Below are 24,470 nucleotides of genomic sequence, written 5' to 3'. Positions count from 1 at the left end.
TGGTTTTTATCCTTCAATTTGTTAATATGGTGTATCACATTGATTGATTTGTGTATATTGAAGGATCCTTGTATTCCTGGGATAAACCCCTGTTCATCATGGTGTACAATCCTTTTAATGTGCTGTTGGATTCTGTTTGCTAGTATTTTGTTGAGGATTTTTGCATCTATGTTCATCAGTGATATGGGCCTGTAGTTTTCTTTTTTTTTGACATGTTTGGTTTTGGTATCAGGGTGATGGTGGCCTCATAGAATGAGTTTGGGAGTGTTCCTCCCTCTGCTATATTTTCGAAGAGTTTGAGAAGGATAGGTGTTACCTCTTCTCTAAGTGTTTTATAGAATTTGCCTGTGAAGCCATCTGGTCCTGGGCTTTTGTTTGTTGGAAGATTTTTAATCACAGTTTCAATTTCAGTGCTTGTGATCGGTCTGTTCATATTTTCTATTTCTTCCTGGTTCAGTCTCAGAAGATTGTGCTTTTCTAAGAATTTGTCCATTTCTTCCAGGTTGTCCATTTTATTGGCATATAGTTACTTGTAGTAATCTCTCATGATCCTTTGTATTTCTGCAGTGTCAGTTGTTATATCTCCTTTTTCACTTCTAATTCTGTTGATTTGAGTCTTTACCTTTTGTTCTTGATGAGTCTGGCTAATGGTTTATCAATTTTGTTTATCTTCTCAAAGAACCAGCTTTTAGTTTTATTGATCTTTGCTACTGTTTCCTTCATTTCTTTTTCATTTATTTCTGATCTGATCTTCTTTCCTTCTGCTAACTTTGGGGTTTTTTTTTGTTGTTGTTCTTCTTTCTCTAATTGCTTTAGGTGTAAGGTTAGGTTGTTTATTTGAGATGTTTCTTGTTTCTTGAGGTAGGATTGTAGTGCTATAAAATTCCCTCTTAGAACTGCTTTTGCTGCATCCCATAGGTTTTGGTTCATCATGTTTTCATTGTCATTTGTTTCTAGGTATTTTTTGATTTCCTCAGTGATCCCTTGGTTATTTATTTTGTAGTGTATTGTTTAGCCTCTATGTGTTTGTATTTTTTAGTTTTTTTCCTTGATATCTAGTCTCATAGGGTTGTGGTCAGAAAAGATACTTGATATGATTTAAATTTTCTTAAATTTACCAAGGCTTGATTTGTGACCCAAGATATGATCTATCCTGGAGAATGTTCCATGAGCACTTGAGAAGAAAGTGTATTCTGTTGTTTTTGGATGGAATGCCCTATAAATATCAATTAAGTCCATCTTGTTTAATGTGTCATTTAAAGCTTGTGTTTTTCCTCATTTATTTTCCTTTTGGATGATCTGTCCATTGGTGAAAATGGGGTGTTAAAGTCCCCTACTATGATTGTGTTACTCTCTATTTCCCCTTTTATGGCTGTTAGTATTTGCCTTTTGTATTGAGGTGCTCCTATGTTGCGTGCTTTTTAGCATAGTTTTAATCAAAAAACATTTTGCCTTTTGTATTGAGGTGCTCCTATATTGGGTGCATTTTAGCATAGTTTTAATCAAAAGACATTCCATATATTCCCTTAACACTAGGTGGTTTCTGTTTAAAAAACAAAACAAGACCCAGAATTATTTGTATAGACCAAAAAACATATTTGGTAACTGGATTTAAAAAGTTTTTTCAACCAGTCATGCAATGTACACTTAATAGAACTCTGAGACTCTTTGAGAACAAACTAGCAGGAATTGATGAAACATTTTACAGACTAAAAATTCCATTTAAGTCCTTGGTTTTGACCTGAGTGAATAAAGGGATAAGAATGCTGAATGGTCTACCCCCAAGAAGGGGGCCTGAAGCGGGGGAGGTCACCACCAGTGGGGTGTCACTGGCAGTTGACATGGCCTCAGCCACACTTCCTGACTCACCTGCAAGTGTCCCTTGGGCATCACTCAGGCTCTGGGGAAGCTCGCCTCCACCCTACACTCCTGCCTTGGCCATGCCTTCAGCCCAGCAATCCTTCCTCCCTTCCCGGGGAATTAACGCATTCATGACACCTATTAGAAGAGATGGTAGATCTGGAAAAGGAAACCAAAATGTGGTAGAGTGGGCAGAACACAGTTTGGGGAGTCATTGGCAAATCTAGCTTCAAGTCTGAGTTCTAATATGCTTTGGCTGTGAGCCTTTGAGTAAATCATTTAGCTTCTTGAGCCCAGTTACTTTATCTGTAAAACAGTGCTTCCATCTTTCATAATCAGATATTTATTGAGTACTTTGTAAGTGCCAGGCATTGTTCTAGGTACCCAGTGTGCCACAGAAGGGGGTTAGAGGATGTGGGTAAAGGGTGTGGGTACAGAGTCCAGTTTTAAAAATAGGTCAGACAGAGGCTCACTGAGAAGGTGACTTATGAGTGAACATTTGAAGGAAGTGAGGGAGTGAGCCTTGAGGGCATCTGGGGGGAGAATGTTGCATGCAGAGAAGTAGCTAGTGCAAAGGCCCTGAGGTAGGAGGGAGCCTGTTGTGCTGGAAGAACAGTGGGGAGACCAGTGTGACTGAAGCTGGTGAGGAAAGCAGACAATAGTGCAGAGGGAAACAAGAGGGAGTTAAACTGTGTGCAGTTCTGTGGGTCATGGTGAGGACTTGGATTTTCACTGTGAGAGAGGATGGGAAGTCCTTGGAGGGTCATGAGCCAAGGACTTATGTTTTGGAAGGGTCACTCTGGCTGCTGTGTTGAGGATAGACTGTAGGTGGGCAGCGGTGTGAAGCAGGGACACACGTTAGGAGGCTATTGCCTCAGGCGAGAGAGGATGGTGGTTTGGACCAAGGCATAGCTGTGGAGGTGGCTGGATTCTGGACATATCTTGAAAGCAGAACAAACAGAGTTTGCTGATGGATTGGATTGAGCATGAGAGAAAGAAAATAGTTAAGGAGGCCTCTGAGGGTTTTGGTATGAAACAATTGGAAGAATTGTGTTGCCATTATTGGAGATGGGAAAGCTGGGGGAGGAACAGATTTGGGGTCGGGGGGAGATGGAGAATTGAGTGATAATGATAATATCTGCCCAGCCTCCCTCATGGGATTAAATGTGATGATTCATGGGTAATCTACCCTCCCAATATGCCTTACAGTTCCTAGTATTCAAAGACTCTCTCCCTTCCTATTCAGAGGCCGTCTGTTCTATGGAGAGTTGCCTCTCTTCCACTCTCAGGTGGTTGCAGGTGGTGGTTGGGCTCCTAGCACATGGACTCTTGGACCTGACAAGTATTATCTGAGCTATATTTAGGTGGATATTTTAGGATGGGTCTTCACAAACGTGACTCAAGTATGACTTAGAAGTAGATACCTTTATTTCTCCCTAGCAGAATATTGTTTCTAATTTTTCTTTTATACAGCAACCGATGTTGCCATGCAGATCCCTTGGTTGCTATGAGATGGTAACAATACTCTGCCCCGCGATTGGCGGGGGCCTCCTAAGCGGTGTGGTTCTCGCTTGGGTGACTGACACTGAGCTGTTACTATGGTGAACTTTACAATTTCCTTTGATTGGTGGATTTTAGAAATAGGTCGTCAGTGGAATTCATTACATTTTGTAAGTAAAAATGAAAAATAAGTATCATAACTTTTCCCCGTCTCCAACATGAAGGAAATGTGACACTTAATGACATAACGAATCGCTGTTGGATGACTTAGGAATCTTTTGAGAACCGAAGAGTGATGATAATCCCGTGCTAAATTTTGGTGGGAAATATTTTCCTTCCTGCTTTGAGTTGGTTATTCAGAGTTAGGGACATCAGGCTGACCAGAGTTGGGGTGGGGTTGGGGAGATGTGCGTGGATTGAAATGTAAACTCCCTTCTTTCTGTGGGAATAAAGGTGATGCTGGGGGCCTGAGTGTGGAGGGCAGGAGGGATGTGGGCTTCAGGCAGTGCTGATTAATGCTGCATCTCAGGACCAAGTATTCTCGTGGTCTCAGGAGGGTGCTAAGGCTTGGGTCATCAGACTCACCTCCAGAGAGGAAAGCCACTGAGTGCTCCTGGCTGGACATGGCTTGACACAGGGGTCTGAGAATCCAAGCAGGGCTTGTGCTATAGCTGAATCCTCCTCACTCCCATTCCCTTCCCAGCTTCACTCAGGTGGGTAGGCAGGTCCTGAAGGTTCAGTCTTCTGCTCGTCTTTGCCCTCAACAAATGGGAAAAGAGGGTAGAGGAATGAGTTTTAACTTTTCTGATTTTGTAACCTAACTTCCTCTCTACAAGAAAAAGTGGGAGAAAGCTGGAAGAACCTGGGAGGAAGGATGAATTATTTTAAGTACATCTGATCTACCTTTTTCCAACACTTGACTAACAGGTCCTGTTTGGAGTGATGGGTGGGGGAGTGGGGGTGGAGATGGGAATGAGGCTGTGTGGGAGGGAGAGAGTCAGGGAGCCCTCAAACAGAATACATAACAGATTAGGGTGCTAGGGCTAATATGTGACACCCAGAGCTGATAATTTCTAACACCTCCTTCCTACATGACAAAATTATTTTTAGTAATAATCACACAATGAAACCAATAATAATAGTCATTAAAGAAATTTTACTTTATGCAACTTTGTGCCATATCAATTAAAAAAATAAAATAAACATCACAATCTAAAAAAGGAAGAGTTATGAAGTAATATTTTCAATTTCATTAATGTATTTTTGAAGAAAGAGATGAAAACTTAGACCTACCTATTGGTCTTTTACAGTAATGAATAATAATGTTACAGTGTCTGTTTTTGCAATTAACTTCTGCAAATTTGTCGGTGACTTTGCCAAACTTGTTTTTCTTCACATATTCATGATGTGTCGATCCACCTTTGATCAAAGAATACTTTTCATTAGAAATTTTTATTTTGGAAGGTTTCTTTCACATGAAACAACAGTTTAAATAAATAGGAAGTCTTCAACATAAGGCTACATTTGGGTGAAATGCATAAAAATCCCATTTCACAGTAAATCCCAGAAACTTTAAACACAATAAAAACTCCAAGTGGTCAAAGAGAATGACAGAATTGAAGTAACTCAAGTTCTGTTTGTCTTTACAATCACTGTGCTATCGTTATTTATTGTGAATCAATTGTTTGAACGCAGGATTTGAAGGACAGACAGGCTGGACACTTGTGCCCAAAGCAAGCTTTCTTATGTACTTACTCTCAAAATAAATGCACAGAGTTAATTCTCTGAATCAACTTCCATGTAGAATATGTTTACTAAAGGAAAAGCAATAAAAAATGTGCTAAACTGAAGCTTACATTTATGTTGTTAAAACTCAAGAGCAATTGTTTGGAAACTAGACCAACAAAAGTTTTTTTTTGGTGAAGAGAGAGCAGTTTATTACTGACATTGTTTAGAATTGCTTGCCATGGTGATAATAGAAAGCAGACTGGCTTTTTAGCTGGTTTTATTGTTGTTTTTAAGTCTTCTCCAGGCCATGAACCCCTGGATGGGCCTCTGGAGTGGACCACTCCTCCCGCCCCAGCACTGCACTGAAGTAGAATTGCTCTGATTGTGTCTTGCTGGAGCCAAAGCACAGTAAAAGGTGATGATGCAGGGAACTGAAGGAATGACAGACCCTGAGAGGCTGTTCGTCAGTAAATATCTGGTAAATTCTCTGACCCTGATACAACCAAATGGATTTTTTTTTTCACTTTTTACTCTCATAATAAAAGGAAAAAACAATCAAGCATCATAGCTTAAGTATCCTTCTTTCTCATAAAAACATTAGTGATTCCTGCAGCTTTTCGTGTTATTCATATAGCTCTTGTGTAGCCTGACATTTTCCCCTGAACCTTTTGCTATTTTATTCTATTCTGGGCCATTGTTTCTGACGCCTAATTTCATTGTGCACTGAACTCAGCACTGAATTTATTTTTACTAATAAAACATGTGACATGCTTTGCTGCGTCTTCAGAGCTGGTTTAGTCATGGGGCAAAGGCATTGGACGCATGAAGTTGCAGGAACCATTACGAGGGCTAGAATGATTGGTAAGGGAAGGAGGAAGAAAAAAATAGCAGAAGTCACGACTTACCCTTCTAGGTTTGCTATGTATGACACTCCCTTTTTTTCCTGTCACCGCATCAGACATATATTTAGATCCACCCTTATATTGATAGATGGTTTCCTGGGTAGGGCAATTTAAAAGTGCTCATGCCTGAACTTCTACCATTAGTTCTGTATATTCCTTTAGGTTAAATATTGTTTGCTCTCCACGGGCCTCTGGAAAGCAGCTACCTCTGGAGTGTAGGTAGCTCTGGGAGGAGTAACACATCAAGTCTCTAACACTTTAGTATAAATGAATGTATTTAATTGCTCCTTCTGTTACCTGATTAGCAGGATATGCACCCTGGGTAACTAGAAAGTCATGGAGACACTTCTCAACTCAGCCCTGACAGCCTGGAATGTGTACGTTTGCTATAAGGAATTCCAAGTCCCTCTCTGAGAGTAAACAACAGAAAAAGGCCCACCCTGTTGATAAGAGGTCTGAAGGAACTTCATATGTAAAGAATAACATGTTTTAATTTCATTTCTCTCCCAAGAACCAGAACATCCTCCTAGCCTACAACACAGCCCCCCACTTTGCCCCAGGAGTGCTGGAGGCTTCGTGCCATCATTTGTGTCTCATTTTTATTCTACTCGCATATGTCTGGGGGGAGGGTCCTTTGAGATTTCTTCTTGGCTCTGCTTCAGGCTCCATAATAGCAATGGATCCGCGCTTCTTAATCCAGGGAAGGCAGGTGGCAGCAAGCCAAAATGGCCTCCATGGAGTGCGTTTGTAGGAGTGGCACTTTCAGCATGCATTAAAAAATCAGGAGCCAGGCAGGACAAAAGCCCAGACTGACAGCGTGCCCCTAAGAAGGGTGCCTGCACCAAGGCTTAAAAAAGAAAGAAAGAAAAGCATTTTCCTTTCTATTGAATTGAGTTAATGTTCTGTGCCAGCTTTTGTTCCTAGAAGCATCGTGTGTGTGTGTGTGCGTGTGCGCGCACACAAGCCTGTGGACATGCATGTGACTAGTTGCTCACACAGCTGCTACCTGAAAAATCAGAGGCAAGTTGTAGAGATGATGCTAGAAAGTGTTAAGAAGGCAGCTGAGAGGATGCCCATCAAGGTTACCAAGAACAAATGAGGTGGGGCTTCCCTGGTGGCACAGTGGTTAAGAATCCGCCTGCCAATGCAGGGGACATGGGTTCGAGCCCTGGTCCGGGAAGGTCCCACATGCCGCGGAGCAACTAAGTCCGTGCGCCACAACTACTGAGCCTGCGCTCTAGGGCCCGCGAGCCACAACTACTGAGCCCACGTGGGACATCTATTGAAGCCCGCATGCCTAGAGCCCATGCTCTGCCACAAGAGAAGCCACTGCAACAAGAAGCCCGTGCACCACAACGAAGCGTAGCCCCTGCTCACCGCAACTCGAGAAAGCCCGTGCGCAGCAACGAAGACCCAACGCAGCAAACAATAAATTAAAAAAAAAAAAAGAATAAATGAGGTGACCTTGACTTTGTTAATACTTTGTCTCCTCTCAAGGTTTAAAAATATATTTATGTCAATATATAACCCCAAAATGTTCATTAATTGCCTATTTGGGTGGTTCTGTTCATAATATGTATTTATCTCAAACATAAGTTGTTCATAGAAAGTATGAAAACTGCTCTAGATGTGGAATAGGGTCCATTATTTTAGGGTTAAGAACCACATATATAAATGTGGTACCACACAGATTCACACTCTTTTTCATGAGCCATGGTCCTTCACTATACATAGGTATTTTCCCAGGAATGTGTGTATAAGATAAATATTTTCAAATGAAATCATATTTTGCTTGCTCTAAAAAATGAAAATTCCTGTGACAAAACTTTCCTTTCTGAAAAGTATGAGTTAGGAATGAGAAGGTCATTGGCCTGGTCATTTTTCCTCTGTGGGCTCGATTTTCTCATCTACGAAATCAGAGGTGAGGGCAATGAATGATTTCTAAGACTCCATCACAGCTTTATCCTTCTGTGTTCCAAAACTGTTTTTAGTGTAAACAATCACCCCATAATTTGTCCATCATCTTTTTAAATCCAGAATTTTGACTCTGGGCTGCCTTACCTAAGGTTCACCTTAACTGGTACTAACAGGTTGTCTGAATTCGTTATTCCTTTCCATTATTCTTTTGGGATGAAGTGGAATGAGTCATAAGTGAGGAGGTTATAAAAGCACACACAGATCAACAGGAAGACAGAGACAGGAACGGGTAGCAAGACACGTCAGCATTTTCCCCCAGACAGCTTGAAAGCAAAAGCGGAGGCCCCATTGTTTGCTCACAGCTTTTGTACACTGACCTGTCAGAGTGGGACACCCTGCCACAGAGCATAGCCAGGAGCATTTCGTGGAAGCCGGCAGGCCTCAAATGCAAGCAGCTGCCCTGCAGGTGTCTGCAGGAGAGGAAAGTCTGGGAACTGTATGAATTACAGGAAATGAGTCTTAGGTAGGACTCCACCTTTACCCTATTTGACAATTTCTTGAAATTCTCTCCATACCAAAAATGCCTTGAAAGAGGTTTTTTTTTCTTAGTATTTCCAGTGTGGGAAATTAAAACCCTCTTCCTTGGTGATAGTAAAAATTCAGTAATTTTGCACCATTGGTGGCTTTTTGGTGATATAAATCCATTCTTCTGGAAATGGCCTATTGGCTAAGAATATTTATTAACATATTTTGAAGGAAATTGACAGTGAAATATGATCTGCCTCTAGATCATCACACAAATTACTCAATTTGTAGATATATAACCACACCATTTACAGAAAAGAATAACTTGATTTATGTTAACAGCCATTCTCTGAGCACCTATTCTTTGTCCAGTAGTGTGCTAGGGGTGAAGCGATCAAACCTTGCTTGCTGTATTTTAATATTCCTGGATGCCCTCCACCTATGGACCAAATGTTTATGTTCCCCATAATTCGTATGTTGAAATCCTACCCCCACAATGTGATAGTATTAGAAGGTGGGGCCTTTGGGGGGTAATTAGAATTAGATGAGGTCATATGGATGGAGCCCTCAGGAATGGGATTAATGCCTTTGTAACAGTCACGAGAGAGCTTGCCTCCTCTCTCTGCTCACCACCACGTGAGGTTACAAGGAAAAGATGACAGTCTGCAATCCAGAAGAGGACCCTCACCAGGACCTGACCATGCCAGCATCCTGATGTCAGACTTCCAGGCTTCAGAACTGTGAGAAATAAATTTCTACTGTTTATAAGCATCTTAGTCTATATACTTAGTATAGCAGCCTTAACTAAGACACTCTCTGTTAATATTTTCCAGAACTACATATTTATCTATTTTTCCTACCTTGGATTTTGTGATGTGCAATAGCACATCAATAAATTCTAGTTTATCTTTGGTTGGTTACAAAGCAGCAACCTTGACAAAATTCTCTGTTCCGCATTTTGACCGTATGCCAGTCAGTTATTTTCTAGTAATGGTTGTTTTCTAATATAGTCTTCAATTCATAGTATGCAGCTGGATTAGTTGAACACTACTGGCTTGTCTATTGGATAGTTTTAGCACAATTATTATGGCAGCTGCTGTCATCACAGAAAGGGGAGTAGAGTTTACTCTCCCATTGGTGACTCTATTCTATTTATACATAATATCAAAAGGCTGTTTTTTGTAAAATCATTTTAAAAAACCACAACCCTCTTATAAATTGTTTTCACAAACTCTTATGTCATCAGAAAACATACTTTGGTTATATTTTACCTACATAATCTTGGCTGAATGGATGCAGGTAAATACCAGAAAGGCAATCTAACCTGGAGTGGGATATACTCCTGAAAGCACAGTAAAATGTCAAAGTTCTCTAGATACCTCATCACTCGTCAAAAGTTGATGGTAAGGGATCCAGGGCCACTATCTGCACCATATAACATTATGTCATAAAAAAGATAACTACACCCCAAACCTTATAACAAAAGAATGAAAACCCAAATCTGAATTATGGAAGAAAATAGAGATTTAAAGGGAGGGGTGTAGAAAAGGTGATAGGATTCACAGAAAGATAGACAAAATGAAAGGCAGAGACTATGTACCAAATGAAGGAACAAGATAAAACCCCAGAAAAACAAACTAAGTGAAGTGGAGATAGGCAACCTTTCAGAAAAAGAATTCAGAATAATGAGAGTGAAGACGATCCAGGACCTCGGAAAAAGAATGGAGGCAAAGATTGAGAAGATGCAAGAAAAGTTTAACAAAGACCTAGAAGAATTAAAGAACAAAAAAACAGAGATTAACAATACAATAACTGAAATGAAAAATACACTAGAAGGAATAAATAGCAGAATAATGGAGGCAGAAGAATGGATAAGTGACCTGGAAGACAGAATGGTGGAATTCACTGCCACCAAACAGAATAAAGAAAAAACAATGAAAAGAAATGAAGACAGTCAACACACCTCAGGGACAACATTAAACACACCAACATTCACATTATAGGGGTCCCAGAAGGAGAAGAGAGAGAGAAAGAACCCGAGAAAATATCTGAGATTATAGTCAAAAATTTCCCTAACATGGGAAAGGAAATAGCCACCCAAGTCCAGGAAGCACAGAGAGTCCCAGGCAGGATAAACCCAAGGAGAAACACACAGTAATCAAAATGACAAAAATTAAAGACAAAGATATATTATTAAAAGCAACAAGGCAAAAATGACAAATAACATACAAGAGAACTCCCATAAGGTTAACAGCAGACTTCTCAGCAGAAACTCTACAAGCCAGAAGGGAGTGGCAAGATATAGTTAAAGTAATGAAAGGGAAGAACCTACAACCAAGATTACTCTACCCGGCAAGGATCTCATTCAGATTTGACAGAGAAATCAAAAGCTTTAGAGACAAGCAAAAGCTAAGAGAAACCAGCACCACCAAACCAGCTCTACAATAAATGCTAAAGGAACTTCTCTGAGTGGGAAACACAAGAGAAGAAAAGGACCAGACCTACTAGAGAATGGACTTGAGGCTATGGGGAGGGAGAAGGGTAAGCTGTGACAAAGTGAGAGAGTGGCATGGACATATATACACTACCAAACGTAAAATAGATAGCTAGTGGGAAGCAGCTGCATAGCACAGGGAGATCAACTCAGTGCTTTGTGACCACCTAGAGGGGTGGGATAGGGAGGGTGGGAGGGAGGGAGATGCAAGAGGGAAGAGATATGGGAACATATGTATATGTATAACTGATTCACTTTGTTATAAAGCAGAAACTAACACACCATTGTAAAGCAATTATACTCCAATAAAGATGTTAAAAAAAAAAAAAGAAAAGGACCTAGAAAAACAAACCCAAAACAATTAAGAAAATGGTAACATGGAACATACATATCAATAATCACCTTAAATGTGAATGGATTAAATGCTCCAACCAAAAGTCACAGGCTCTCTGAATAGATACAAAAACAAGACAAGAGACCCACTTCAGACCGAGGGACACATAGAGACTGAAAGTGAGGGGATGGAAAAAGATACTCCACGCAAATGGAAATCAAAAGAAAGCTGGAGTAGCAATACTCATATCACATAAAATAGACTTTAAAATAAAGAATGTTGCAAGAGACAAAGAAGGACACTACATAATGATCAAGGGATCAATCCAAGAAGATATAACAATTATAAATATATATACACCCAACACAGGAGCACTTCAATACATAAGGCAACTGCTAACAGCTATAAAAGAGGAAATCTACAGTAACACAATAATACTCGGGGACTTTAACACCTCACTTACACCAATGGACACATCATCCAGGCAGAAAATTAATCAGGAAACACAGCTTTAAATGACACAATAGACCAGATAGATTTAACTGATATTTACAGGACATTCCATTCCAAAAACAGAAGATTACACTTTCTTCTTAAGTGCACACAGAACATTTTCCAGGATAGATCACATCCCAGGTCACAGATCAAGACTCGGTAAATTTAAGAAAATTGAAATCATACCAAGCATCTTTTCCGACCAAAACACTATGAGATTAGAAATAAAGTACAGGGGGAAAAAACGTATAAAACACAAACACATGGAGGCTAAACAATACATTACTAAATAACCAAGAGGTCACTGAAGAAATCAAAGAGGAAATCAAAAAATACCTGGAAACAAATGACAATGAAAACACGATGATCCAAAACCTATGGGATGCAGCAAAAGCAGTTCTAAGAGGGAAGTTTATAGCTATACAAGCCTACCTCAAGAAAGAAGAAAAATCTCAAATAAATAATCTAACCTTACACCTAAAGGAACCAGAGAAAGAGGAAAAAACAGAACCCATAGTTAGTAGAAGGAAAGAAATCATAAAGATCAGAGCAGAAATAAATGAAATAGAAACAAAGAAAACAATAGTAAAGATCAATAAAACTAAAAGCTGGTTCTTTGAGAAGATCAACAACATTGATAAACCTTTAGCCAGATTCATCAAGAAAGAGAGGGAGAGGACTCAAATCGATAAAATTAGAAATGAAAAAGGAGAAGTTACAACGGACACTACAGAAATATAAAGCATCCTAAGAGACTACTACAAGCAACTCTATACCAATAAAATGGACAACCTGGCAGAAATGGACACATTCTTAGAAAGGTATAACCTTCCAAGACTGAACCAGGAAGACACAGAAAATATGAACAGACCAATCACAAGTAATGAAATTGAAACTGTGATTAAAAATCTTCCAAAACACTGGAGTCCAGGACCAGATGGCTGCACAGGTGAATTCTATCAAACATTTAGAGAAGAGCTAACATCCATCCTTCTCAAACTCTTCCAAAAAATTGCAGAGGAAGAAACACTCCCAAACTCATTCTATGAGACCACCATCACCCTGATACCAAAACCAGAGAAAGATACTACAAAAAAAGCAAATTACAGACTAATATCACTGATGAAGATAGATGCAAAAATCCTCAACAAAATACAAGCAAACAGAGTCCAACAACACATTAAAAGGATCATACACCATGATCAAGTGGAATTTATCCCAGGGATGCAAGGATTCTTCAGTATACACAAATCAATCAAAGTGATACACCATATTAAAAAACTGAAGAATAAAAACCACATGATCATCTCAATAGATGCAGAAAAAGCTTTTGACAAAATTCAACACCCATTTATGATAAAAAATCTCCAGAAAGTAGACATAGAGGAACCTACCTCAACATAATAAAGGCCATATACGACAAACCCACAGCAAACATCATTCTCAATGGTGAAAAACTGAAAGCATTTCCTCTAAGATCAGGAACAAGACAAGGATGTCCACTCTTGCCACTATTATTCAACATAGCTTTGAAAGTCCTAGCCACAGCAATCAGAGAAGAAAAAGAAATAAAAGGAATACAAATTGGAAAAGAAGAAGTAAAACTGTCACTATTTGCAGATGACATGATATTAGACATAGAGAATCCTAAAGATGCCACCAGAAAACTACTAGAGCTAATCATTGAATTTGGTAAAGTTGCAGGACACAAAATTAATGCACAGAAAACTCTTTCATTCCTATACACTAACAACAAAAGACCAGAAAGAGAAATTAAGGAAACACTCCCATTTACCATTGTAACAAAAAGAATAAAATACCTAGGGAGACAAAAGACCTGTATTCAGAAAACTATAAGACACTGTTGAAAGAAATTAAAGATGATACCAACAGATGGAAAGATATACCATGTTCTTGGATTGGAAGAATCAATATTGTGAAAATGACTATACTATCCAATGCAATCTACAGATTCAATGCAATCTCTATCAAACTACCAGTGGCGTTTTTTACAGAACTAGAACAAAAAAATCTTAAAATTTGTGAGGAAATACAAAAGACCCCGAATAGCCAAAGCAATCTTGAGGGTAAAAAACAGAGCTGGAGGAATCAGACTCCCTGACTTCAGACTATACTACAAAGCTACAGTAATGAAGACAATATGGTACTGGCACAAAACCAGAAATATAGATCAATGGAACAAGATAGAAAGCCCAGAGATAAACCCACGCACTTATGGTCAACTAATCTATGACAAAGGAGGCAAGGAGAGCCAATGGAGAAAGGACAGTCTCTTCAATAAGTGGTGCTAGGAAAACTGGACAGCTACATGTAAAAGAATGAAATTAGAACACTCCCTAACACCATACACAAAAATAAACTCAAAATGGATTAGAGACCTAAATGTAAGACTGGACACTATAAAACTCTTAGAGGAAAACATAGGAAGAACACTCTTTGACATAAATCACAGTAATATACTTTTTGACTCACCTCCTAGAGTAACGGAAATAAAAACAAAAATAAACAAATGGGACCGAATGAAACTTAAAAGCTTTTGCACAGCAAAGGAAACTATAAACAAGACGAAAAGACAACCCTCTGAATGGGAGAAAGTATTTGCAAACGAATCAATGGACAAAGGATTAACCTCTAAAATATATAAACAGCTCATGCAGCTCAATATTAAAAAAACAAACAACCCAATCAAAAAATGGGCAGAAGAGCTAAATAGACATCTCTCCAACGAAGCCATACAGTGGCCAAGAGGCACATGAAAAGCTGCTCAACATCACTAATTGTTAGAGAAATGCAAATCAAAACTACAATGAGGTATCACCTCACACCAGTTAGAATGGGCATCATCAGAAAATCTACAAACAACAAATCCTGGAGAGGGTGTGGAAGAAAGGGAACCCTCTTGCATTATTAGTGGGAATGTAAGTTGATACAGCCACTATGGAGAACAGTATGGAGGTTCCTTCAAAAACTAAAAATAGAATTACCTTATACCCAGCAATCCCACTACTGGGCATATACCCAGAGAAAACCATAATTCAAACAGACACATCTACCCCAATGTTCATTGCAGCACTATTTATAATAGCCAGGTCATGGAAGCAACCTAAATGCCCATCGACAGATGAATGGATAAAGAAGATGTGGTACGTATATACAATGGAATATTACTCTGCCGTAAAAAGGAACGAAATTGGGTCATTTGTAGAGATGTGGATGGACCTAGAGACTAATATACAGAGTGAAGTGACTCAGAAAGAGAAAAACAAATATCATATATTAACGCATATATGTGGAATCTAGAAAAATGGTACAGATGAACCAGTTTGCAAGGCAGAAATAGAGACACAGGTGTAGAGAACAAATGTATGGACACCAAGGGGGGAAAGTGGGGGGCGGGCAGTTGGTGGGGGGGGAGAAAAAGGAAAAGGTGATGGCAAGTTGAAACATACTCACTTGCTCAACCATTTTTATGTGGACTACGGTGGCAGTAGTTATCAGAACAAGACTGGAAATGATTTCAGCACCCCTTTTGGCACACTGTATAAGTGCAAGGCAAGGCACCTTTAAATTTAATGTGTTCGTGTGGTACATATTTATACACAATGGAATATTACTCGGCCATAAAAAGGAATGGAACTGTGCGATTTGCAGAGACGTGGATGGACCTAGAGACTGTCATGCAGAGTGAAGTAAGCCAGAAGGAGGAAAACAAATATCGTATAATATCGCTTATATGTGGAATCTAGAAAAACGGTAGAGATGAACTTATTTGCAAAACAAAAATACAGTCACAGATGTAGAGAACAAACGTGTGGTTACCAAGGCGGGGAAGTGGGGGTGGGATGAACTGGAAGATTGGGACTGATATATATACACAACTATGTATAAAACAGATAACTAATGAGAACCTACTGTATAGCACAGGGAACTCTATTCAATGCTCTGTGGTGACCTAAATGGGAAGGAAATTGAAAAAAGAGTGGATATATGTATATATATGACTGATTTACTTTGCTGTACAGCAAGAAACTAGCACAACTTTGCAAAGCAACTATACTCCAATAAAAATTAATTTAAAAAAATTGAATGTGTTCAGTGTAAATTGAAACTTTTGGTCTGAGGATTCATTTCTACATGAAGAAGAGTAGCTTCCAGCTCACTTTCCTCCTGCTTTCTTAGTAGCTGCACCCTGAGCTGCTTATCGGTCCTTCCCAGGGTTAGGTGGAGCTGCCTTTTTGCTCTTGGATCCATTCTTCCTTCAAATCCTATGAAAACACAATTCAACAGAGGATTGTGAGCTCTTGCTGCCTTTGATCTCTGAGCAAGGAAAGGTGAGTGTATATGATTAATGAGCTCAGCTGGACTTTGCCCAGTGGCCTAGAGGATGATATGGGCTCCCAAGAACATTTAGAGGAGGAACGGGGAGAGACCCAGGATGTTCTGATGGCAGCTGGTGTCTTGGAAATGTGTAGTCTTGGAGAAGATGTCCTAGCCCAGCAGGGTTGCCTGTCTTGGTGTGACAGAGACATGCTGAAGGGGGTGGCCAACCATCCACTCACAAAGAATAATTACACACTTCTGCCAGCTGTGTGTTCCCTCCAGTTCAAGGAAGTTTCCATTCAGTGAGGCAACACTTAAATTAATGGGAGAAATGAGCTTGAGTGGGATACAGAGAGGGGCTTAGCTAAGAGGGAGGACCAGGTAAGGGAGATGAGCTGGACTGGGACCAGCTCTAGTTCTCCAGCTCAGAAAGACTGTCCTCACTACCCAAACCATACTAAGTTTAGACTGTAACTGGCACCTTCTTGGTAAACTGTGCAGTGTTTATGGTCCCGTATGGATTCAGTTCTTCTCAATAAGGTTATCTTTCTTTTGAGAAACATCCCCTCTTGGTGAAGGGAGCTCTCTGAACTGGGTGGGCCCAGGATGGTTGTACCAGCTGTGCCTGGGCAATGATGCCTTTTCTGGGTGAGGGACTCGAGCAGGGGCTGGATCTAGCCCACTCAGCTTGCTGAGCTGAGGCCTGGCCCAGGGCTGAGTCAGCTGAGGGAAGGAACACCTTTGTATAATTGGCCTGCCATTTTCTAGTTTGCACAAAGCCCCTCTGAAGTGCTAGTGCTATATGAGCCCCATCCCAGGAGGGTCCAGGAGCCGTGTGGGATGACATCCTGGTGCTCACCTTGGGCAGCTCATAGGCACATCTGAATGAAGCCTCTACCTCTTTAGGCTGCCACTTACCACTCTTGTACCGGAAGAGTGACAAAATCTTGAAGAGTGACCTTCAAGACTTCCACAAACGACTGCAGTAGTCTCACTGCTCTTGACGAGGCCCCCGGTTTCCTCCAGCATGAGCTCAGAGAATAAACCCCTACCCTGAGAGGACTCTGAAGACCTGACTTTTTCTTCTGAATCCACCTTCAACAGCTGTTTGATCTAAAGTGAGTCATTTAACCCTTCACATCCTTCGTTTCCTTACCTGTAAAAAGGGGATGACAATTTTCATGTCAAAGGATTGTCCTGAGGATTAAACAAGAGAATGTTTAGGAGAACATTTTGGGATGTAATATACTGAACAAATGAATGTTAGGAGTGACCATCAATCCCGTGCATCACCTTGAGATGGGAAACCTGATGCTCTGTTTCCATTTGGTACAGCGGCCACTTCAAAGTCTCATGAAGTCTGCCTAATAATGCCAGTGAGAATCGAGCCCCTCTGTTCTGGAAGAAAGGCTGCACCATGAGCTCGCTGTTGCTGCTTTCTTGGAGGAGACTTCTTTATAGATAAATAACACTGCTCATGGGAACTTCAGAGAGAAAATCTTCGGTGTGCCATAAAAAAGATTTATTTTTGTGAAGTTAGATATCTGTGAAAAGTAAAAAGGCAAAAGATTAGGGGACAACCAAAGTCAGGAATCTGACTCTCTTTAACTGGACCTTAGAATGTTTTTGTTAGTCTTTAAGTGATAAGAATAAACATTTGAGTCAGGCGGAGACAAATTATAATCTCTTGGGTTGTGTGTTTTCCTCTCCACAATGCCAGCTGCAGCAGTCCCAAACTGTTCAGACCGACCTCGCTTTCAAGTCTTTCTCCAAACAATTGTAACCCTTTATCAAAATCCTCAGTAGGTGGTCCCACAACTGGGTTGATGGGCAGGTGGAATAGATAGTAACTGAACTTAAGAAATGCCCCTACCCCAAAGTATCTCCTGAGTATCCCACTGCTGATGACTAAAATCCTGCTATTAGCTATTACTTTCTTTAAATTAAGAAGTTACCTCCTATTAAAATCCAAGTAATGGATCTCTTCTCCTGGAGAAGTAACATATTAAAACGGTAATACCTTAGTGCGAGGGACTTGATTCAGGGGCTAGCAGACTTTTTCTATAAAGGATCAAATAGTAAATATTTTAAGCTTTGTGGGCCATAAGGTCTCTGTTGGAGCTACTCAACTCTTGTCATTGTAAGGCAGAGGCAGCCATTGAGGTAAGGAATAAGCATGGCCGGGTTTCTATAAAATTTCATTTACAAAAACAAGAGATGGGCTCCATTTGGCCCTACGGCTGTTGTTTCCAACCCCTGACTTAATTGAATCCTTTTGAAAGGAGCAACCAGCTGAGAGCAGGGGAAGGAGGACCTGACACCTGGTGTGGGGGAAGGGAGGTGACCAGAAGGGTGGGAAAATGTAGGACAAAGAGCCATAGGGAGAGATGGGCCCTATAAGCCAAACTTCATAAGAGTTAGTCCTGTTTAGCCATTTTTGACATTTTTTTTCTGGTCGAAATAATTTGACTCAATCAGTTTGTTTACTACATATATTTCTACAATTTTTTATTTGGTGGAAGGGTGATACTCATTTTAATTGTATTTAGTATATCATTCTTACTTAGTGTATCAATTCAATAGTCACAGGACGGGGCTTCCCTGGTGGCGCAGTGGTTGAGAATCTGCCAGCAAATGCAGAGGACACAGGTTCGAGCCCTGGTCTGGGAGGATCCCACATGCCGCGGAGCAACTGGGCCCGTGAGCCACAACTACTGAGCCTGCGCGTCTGGAGCCTGTGCTCCGCAACAAGAGAGGCCGCCATAGTGAGAGGCCCGCGCACCGCGATGAAGAGTGGCCCCCGCTTGCCACAACTAGAGAAAGCCCTAGCACAGAAATGAAGACCCAACACAGCCAAAAATAAATAAATAAATTTATATTGAAAAAAAAATAGTCACAGGACATGGCAGTTCCCATTCTACCATTTAACAGCTTAGAATACTATTCACATGTCATGAAAATTGCTGAACATTAAAAGGGAAACACTTTTGAATACAAAAAAAAATTCTCAGACCGTATCATGCTCCCTCTCCCCTTCTTCTGTTTGCGTTGAACACTTTTTGACACTTGAATTACCTTATGGGTGGTTTGAGAAGTGAATGGTGTTCTGATTTTCTTGAAGCTGTGCATGAAAGAAGCTTTTTTCAAACAGTATTTTCTTTCAGGATCAGTGGAAGCTGATACATGGTGCTTAGTCTTAGCTGTGACGTGTTCTTGAAGGAAAAAGAGAATTATTTATAAGCCTTTTCAAGCCTCATTCAGGTGTCAATGGGAACGTGGGGGAAAGTGCACTATATCCACAGAGCTGGCACAGCTGACTCACGCCATGGAGGGTGTGAGCTTGGGTGGTATTCCAGGAGCGGGGTAGGATTTGACTAAGACATGACTCCTCTTTGCCAGTTCCTCCTGTGTCAGACAGTGCAACATGGAAGATGACAAATTTAGAATTAGCAATGGAGCCTGCAGCTGTGGACCAGGCAAGTGAGAATCATAACCACAGCCTCTGAGAAGACTACAGCTGACCACTGGGGTGGGGAGAGGAAGGGCAGTGGGTTGTTAAATTGGTGCCTGCCTGTCACTCTGAGACATGCTGGCTTCTCTCCATTGTTGGGAATAGGCCCAATGCCTTGGAGACAGTCTAATTATCTTTTTATACATTCATAAAGAAGTTTATTTTTGGTAAAGTCACTCAAACTGGAATCGACTTGATTGGTTTATATTGGAAAAGTAATTTGGGGCTTATCATCCAAATTACATTAAAAATGCTGAAATGCATTCTAGCTATTACCTAATCTAGCCTACTTCTTTCTTTATCAGGGAGATGGAATACCATCCAAATTATAGGGCTTGTGTATATTTTGTGTCCCTAAGTATCACCCAGTAAGGGAAAAACTGCTTTTAAAAGGGGACTGTTAACATTCACTAGATGGTTTACAGTGAACTGGTTTCCTCCTTCTGTAGAATATTGTCAGAGATCTGAATGCAGAAAGGACAAAAGGCCCTCATCATCTCTGCAGTGCACAGCCAGCCCTGGAGGAAAGGGTGGTACTGCACCTGCATCAGTTCGGGTGCCTCCAGAGAAACAGAACCAGTAGTGTGGATGCCCGCGTGCATGCTGCCCTCCCCTCCCCCCCCCACACAGAGTCAATTCTCGTTATTCATGGTAGTTATGTCCCATAAAGTCCCCAAAAACACTGAATTAGGAAATACTGAGCCACTGTTCCTAGGGGAAATACAGGGTTAGATTCCTGTGAGCCTCTGGTCACATTCTCCTCAACCGATCAAAATATAACCTTGTTTTATCTGTATTTCTGTTTAAAGACACCTTACTTAATATACACTGTTGATTCATTAACATTGAACTCACAGCCAACAGCACTATAACTGATGTCTGAATGAAGCATATTTCCTCACAAGGCAAATCACAGCCTTCTGGCATTAAGAACACTAGACGGCACTTTAGCAAGATGCTTAGGAGCCACTGTAAACAGCAAAATCGCCAACAAAAAGCACAAAAATATGAAAATCATGGCACTACATAGACCACGTAAAGGACACTTGTTTACAATCTGAGAGCTGAACAAGAAGTTGGAGTCACCTTGTTCGACCCCAGCTGGAAAGACAGCTGCAACAGGTGACAAATTTTTCACCACTCTACACGTGTCCAGGAATAACTGTGGAAGCACTGTGAGTGTTAATTTGGCATTGTAATAAAGTTTAGCAAGTAGACAAATTCACAAATAGAGAATCTGTGAATAATGAGGATCAAATGTATATGGAACAAGATTTATTTAAAGCAAATAGCTTCCATGATTGTGGGGAATGGCAAGTCTGTGGTCTGTACGGCGGAGCAGCTGGCTGGAAACTCTCTGGCAGGAGCTGAAGCTGCACTTAACAGGTGGAATTTCTACCTCAGAGAAACCTCTTTTGCTCTTAAGGCCTTTCAAGTGATTGGATGAGGCACCCAGACTGTCAAGACCTTTACTTAACATCAGCTGATTGTAGATGTCAACAGCATCTACAAAATACCTTCACAACAACACCTAAACTAGTGTTTAATTGAACAACAGGGTGCTATCGTATAGCCAAGTTCATACATTAAGCACCCAATTTAGAGCCCAGGAAAATGGCCCTGGAGGAAATCTTCCCCTTTCATTTTCCTAGAAGGTTAGTACGAGAGAGCAACAGCTCAAAAACCCCACCCTCTGCCTGGGTAAGCATTTGTTCAACGTACTTTGACGACTTCCACTCTGCAGAGGGACCTCAGTCAGAGCACTGACCACAGTGGGTAGGAGTGATGAGGATCTTTGATTTGAGGTGTTAAAAAGGGACAGAGATTTTTAAGCCTTTCCCTCTGATTCACCAAATATAACCCATCTTTGTTTCTAATTTGATAATTTTCTTATGTCCATTGATCAGGCTCTTTCTGCTCTGAGCCTCAGCCAGCAGCCAGTTGCTCAGCCCCTGCCCTGGAATGCATGAGAGGGCTTGGACTGCTCCCAGCCTCTGGGCTGCTGTGTCCTGTCAGCAGTTTTGTTGGGCAAGAGTGGTGCTATTGCCCAATCTCCAGGCTTCCCGGTTCCTCTAGGGCCCATGATGGTTAGGAGAAAAGGAGGAGGGACCCTGCCCTGTGCTGTAGCCCCTGTATTCCATGTGATGCATAAACCAGCAGCATTGGCATCACCTGAGAACTCGTTAGAAGTGCAGAGCCCCAGACTTACTGAATCGAATCTGCATTTTTAGCCAGGTTCCAGGCGATTCATAGGTACAGTAAAGATCGCAAGCATGCTCTAGGTAGCTACGTGGAGCCTACAGTCCTTCAACCCTCAATGTTTAGGTCTTGAATCCTGACCCATCTTTCCACCTATTTTGAATCAGATATTCCAGAACAACCCTGCTCCACCTGGCGCTGGTGGATGGACACCTCCACCCTGCTTTCCACAATTGGAAGCCCTTGAATAATCCCCCTGCCAAAGCTGGCCTGCATTTTTTCTTCGCCTGGTTGTGCATGACTCTGTTCTCAGCGCCTGCCCAGGAGCACTGCTTCTGCCCCATCCTGCCCTCTGATGCTGCCGTCTCCCCGCCCCCTGAACTCCTGTCACGTTCTACACGCAGACGTGTGGGGGGAGGAGAGACTGGAGCTTCCTCTTCAGAACTGACTTGGACAGATTCAAACACTGATGAGCACAGTTCAGAGAGGAAGTAGGATCAGCTGAGAGATTCAGGGAACAGGGGGTCAGTTTCCAGATGTCTCATTTCCAGAGCAACCTGAGGTCAGCATATGAGCTCTATTTAAGCCTCCATTGCCTAATTGTAAATTGACAAGAAAGCTACCTTTGAACCCCTTCTGTGAAACCCATTAAACCAGTTTGGAACCTCAAAGTTTCTCTATACATTTGCTTTTGAGGCCAGTTTAACAGGGGATCTGTGGCCAGCAAAGAGCTACAGTATTGACTTTACTAGAAGTCTAATGGTCTCTTTTTTTTTTTTTAAATTAAGCATGGAATCCATTAACCTGTCATTATGGGATACCACCATGCCATGGAGTCAAATGATTAATTTGCCGTGCACTTAATAGCATAGTCTGTAATTATAAAGGCTATTTTCCAAACCTCACATTTGATCATTCCTGAAGAGGGAGGATTTCTCACCCTGAAAACCAGCTTTAGGCTTGGCTAGCAATTACTCATCTTTCCTTTTCCTGGCATTATGACCATAGGAGTAGACAATGGGTTGGTTCCCAAAATGACCTCAAGCTTTTCCCACTTAACACTGTGTTAAGTTCTAGGCTTATCTCCCATGTCTCCAGAAGTGGAGAACATAGAGTCATAAGCTGATCGATCGAGTCCAGCCTGCAATTTGCTGAGGGTCATTTTCTTGACTTGTCTGAACCATCACATGGTTAATTTGATTGCCATTGTGTCCAGATGGACTAGGTGCATGTCAGTAGATGTGCAAGTCAACTTGAGCAAAGGAAATTAACTATACAAGTGAACTGACTTACATGTGCCTGAAACACTCTGAGCTGCTGCACTGCACAACGCTCAGGGATGCCACTGTTGTCCATGTGAACGGAGTGCATGGGCAGTGCACAACATGTGGGACTGCATGTAGTAGCCCTGGGAACATTCTTTTCCTGACTCTGCCTGTAGTTGTTGCCTTGTCAACCATCTGTTTCAGCCTAAGTATCACCTCCTCAGAAAAGCTTCCTTGACCATTTAATCTAAAGGAGCTGCATCCTTACTCCCCATTCTATTTATTTCCTTCATTGTACTTACTACAGTCTGAAAGGATCTGGTTTAGTCTCTGCCTCTCTCTATTAGACTGGAAGTTTCTGGAGGGCAGGGGTGTTGTCTGTTTGACACACAGTAGGTGCTTAATATGTTTTTGTGGGATGGGTGAATGAGATACTCAATATGTACATTTAAAGCAATACCTACAAGAAGGGAGATTACCTCAGGAATCTTTTATCCTATCACCAAAATGTTAAAGTAAGCTTTCTTCCATGGTTATTCTTTCTGGAATTTTTTGTTTTGTATAACTTCTTCTGTCCTCTTTTACTTTGTCTTGTCTTTTATCCTCTGCTATCTTAAGGTACAAATAATAACCTTAAACCTCTCTAAAATGAAAGAACCACCTGGTATATGAGTGCCCACTGAATACCAGGCATGGTTACAAATGGAAAGCAGTCAAAACCATGGTCCTTATATCAGTGATGGAGCAAGACATAAACATGAAATGTTGATGCTTTTTAATTATTCAAGCTATGCCTGTGTTCTTAAGGACTGATAGAGAAGGGGAATATCTTTGCTTAATATTCTCAGAATCAGAAAGATATTCCTTTAAAATATATTTTTTCTAGTACAATAAAAATTTTAACACCAATTTGAGGAAAGAACAAAAGAGTTGTCACAAGCGAAAACATGACTAATTATCAAATTAGTTGTACAACCATGATTGCTACAGAGGCTTATAAGCTTATTTAGCCTGAGACAGTCAGAGAAGATTTGATAAAGGTTGGTGCTAAGTCTGAGGGTCTTAAAGGGAATGTAGTGGGATTCCTGGTTTGAATCTAAACTCTTTCTACCAGCAAGACTAGAATATATCCAAGTACCTCTGAGTACATCCAAGTACAGCCAGACACATAGCTCTCGGATGTGCACTTGCATGAGTAAACTGTCAAGGGTGCCCTGTGGGGGGTCAGGGACAGGAGACTGGGAAGGACTCTGGTCTGAGCCTGTTGAAAGAGCGCAGATGACCAAGGAGCTGCTATCAGGAAGGATCTGAGCCATAGAGCTGTGAGTAGTGTCCCCTGGAGTCCAGGGGGTGCAAGCTGGCCTACCACCTGTGCCTTAAGGACTCCAGGGGACACAGT

At 41.1% G+C, this 24,470-nt stretch overlaps 1 long non-coding RNA gene across 1 annotated transcript in view; it reads right to left on the bottom strand.

Annotated features, from left to right (window-relative positions):
- Positions 1-1,620: 1,620 nt before the first annotated feature.
- The window catches only part of LOC114900516, a 73,990-nt gene continuing 51,140 nt past the window's right edge, over positions 1,621-24,470 (bottom strand). Inside the window, exons 3-9 of the long non-coding RNA XR_003794856.1 lie at positions 19,172-19,308; positions 17,390-17,640; positions 17,253-17,293; positions 15,937-16,041; positions 4,654-4,779; positions 3,946-4,119; positions 1,621-2,019 (exon numbers count right to left, since the gene is read on the bottom strand). This is a non-coding gene — a long non-coding RNA (uncharacterized LOC114900516). The remainder of the gene's footprint in view (positions 2,020-3,945; positions 4,120-4,653; positions 4,780-15,936; positions 16,042-17,252; positions 17,294-17,389; positions 17,641-19,171; positions 19,309-24,470) is intronic.

This window comes from Monodon monoceros, unplaced genomic scaffold, assembly GCF_005190385.1.
Source record: "Monodon monoceros isolate NGI ecotype Baffin Bay Population unplaced genomic scaffold, NGI_Narwhal_1 Super_Scaffold_19, whole genome shotgun sequence".
NCBI classification, from domain to species: Eukaryota; Metazoa; Chordata; class Mammalia; order Artiodactyla; family Monodontidae; genus Monodon; species Monodon monoceros.
The sequence above is the reverse complement of the archived record's forward strand: the minus strand, read 5'-3'. Positions and strand labels throughout refer to the sequence as shown.